The sequence below is a fragment of the Pinus tabuliformis genome, chromosome 5_2 (genome assembly GCF_031772625.1).
Source record: "Pinus tabuliformis cultivar Carrire ecotype Pingquan chromosome 5_2, CPIR1, whole genome shotgun sequence".
Classification (NCBI taxonomy): Eukaryota; Viridiplantae; Streptophyta; class Pinopsida; order Pinales; family Pinaceae; genus Pinus; species Pinus tabuliformis.
This window is the reverse complement of record NC_142306.1, coordinates 215,048,110-215,050,561: the sequence shown is the minus strand read 5'-3', so window position 1 is coordinate 215,050,561 and position 2,452 is coordinate 215,048,110. Positions and strand designations below refer to the sequence as shown.

At 36.2% G+C, this 2,452-nt stretch overlaps 1 pseudogene; it reads right to left on the bottom strand.

Moving 5' to 3' along the window:
* Positions 1 to 668: 668 nt before the first annotated feature.
* Positions 669 to 2,198, bottom strand: LOC149158312 (coatomer subunit alpha-2-like; annotated as a pseudogene).
* Between the last annotated feature and the right edge of the window lie 254 nt (positions 2,199 to 2,452).

Genomic DNA, 2,452 nt, shown 5'->3' with positions numbered 1-2,452 from the left:
CCTATACTACTAGTGTAGCCCCTTATTGTTATTAGTGCAACCCCCTTAGTGTATTGTTGTGCCCATGTAGTCCCCATATTGTTATTATTGTGACCCATAGAAGCCCACAATTATTATTGTTGTTCCCCTACAATATTATTGTTATGTAGGCTCTGATTATATTGGGGCCACTTAGACTCCTATATATAGAAAGAAGGTATTATCATTTGCATCATCCAAGAATTGTTCATTTGTGTAATATAAAGGAGGTTTCCCCCTTGAAGAGGCTGAGTTTTAAGTCGTTGATATATCTTTTCTATCTTTTTGTGAGTTGGTTTCATAACAGGTACCCGAGAACAAAACAAACTAACTTTTCACAAATGAATTATCTACAAATTTTCACGTGCCCTCCTAAAGTATTCAACTTCTAAGGCCTTGATCTCTTAGAACAAAACTAAATTTTCACAAATGAATTATCTACAAAATTTTCACATGACCTCTTAAATTATCCAACTTGCTAGGCCTTGGTATCCAAGAACAAAACAAACTAAATTTTCACAAATGAATTACATACAAAATTAGATGCTACTCAAGAAAGAGGAGTAAAAGATTAAAAAAAAAGAAAAAGAGGTAATATATCTCTAATGAAATAGACATAACTTCACCAAGAAATTGAATCTTTATGCCAGTCAATCTGCTTGGTGACCATCTACTCCTGACACAATCAATGGCAAGCTGGGATGAAAAGCAACAACTCAGTTCACTCCACGGTCATGACATTCGAAAACATATTTGACAACAACATCACCCTCTCCAAAAATATATGTGTTCATTTGTGTTAACCTTAATATCATCAACAAACGATTTTCCTCGTAGGAGCACACATATCCCATACACTATCAGTCTAATCCAAGGGGCTTCAAATGGCCAAATCTTCCTTAGGATGAAAAGAAGCACACATTACACAAAAAATGTCACCAATAAGGTTAGATACAAGTTCAAGACTGCTAGTTCCATATATTTATTGTTTTTTAGTCACTTGCACTGACAATCCAAGGATACTCATTATGGAGCTTAACTCTCCAGATATAGGCCGCAGTGCATATTGTAGTTCCATATATTGATCTTAAAGTCATTCCCTATAACATTAACAAGTAAATTGGAGTTATAACAACTTTTCATAATTGTATTTTTTATTGTTATGTCATATGACTTGTAGTTAATATCATTTACAATCAAAGACCCTAAATATACATGCACGATGTATACATAAGAAGATACACAACTAGGAAGCTTCACTAAAACTACCAATTCTAAAACAACTTTGTTCCTTGGATGGGAGAGGGTGGGAATTTTTCTTGCATCTCTCCTTTGGCTAAGTGGTTGCACTATGACAAACATTTCTAAGCCAACCAAAATCACCAAGGACTTGTCATCTGGCCCAACCCCCACCCATTCAAAAGGTTTTAAACTAGGTATACCAGTTTGATTACCTTGCGACCTTCTTTTTCCTTGCATGTAATTTCTCACTTCACCCTCCATCTGGTAGTGAGATTGAGATATTCTTCATAGCTCATGAAGAAGAGCTCCAAACAACAATTGACTCACAAACAGGGAAAGATAATATTTTCTTCCCAACCACCCAAGCTAAACTTAATTGACATCACTACAAAACTTGCCACTAGACATGTGTAATTTCCAGACATTTTACAATACAGAGCAAGTAAAGGTAATCTCCTAGTTGATCCATGAAAATTTTGTCAAAATACATGAGGGAATCACACAACACCAATGTGTTCAAGACCCTCTCCATGTCACCAAGGTGTTAGAGACCCACCATTCTAGGATATAAAAATGTATCCATTGAAACCCATATCAATCGTCCAATTGATGGAACTACTGAAAACTAAACTTTGGTGATCAGTTTCAAAGTGCTGCTCAATCTTTGAAATACATAAAAAAGAGGTTCACATGGACCACAAAACATGCAATAAATATCCAAGTTGGTTGGCTTACCTCCAGACACAAACACGGCTGAGCCTTGTGAAAATGTACTCCTCTAACCAGCCCATCATGCTCATCAAATCTATCAATGTTCCCATCTGATAATGCCATAACTGAATAACCCCACCGTGAAGACTGGCCAGGATCCATGGCCTTTTCATATGGAATCTCAACCCCTTTACCTAGTTACTCTAGGACTCGAATTTGGTTGACATTGCAAATGATCTTCTAGCCTATATACCATAAAAGGGGTTGAATCAACATACAAAACCAGTACAAACCCTAGACCAAACCCCACATGCAAAGTCATGAATGATCCAAACCATTTGCCCCATATTTATGTGGTATTGTAGTGATGCATTATTATTTCTCCTTTAAGATTCTTATTTATAACAAACGTTGTGAGGCATTCCCCTCTTTTATGGGGAGAAATTGCTTAATGTGAATTTTATAAATGACCTTGCTCTCA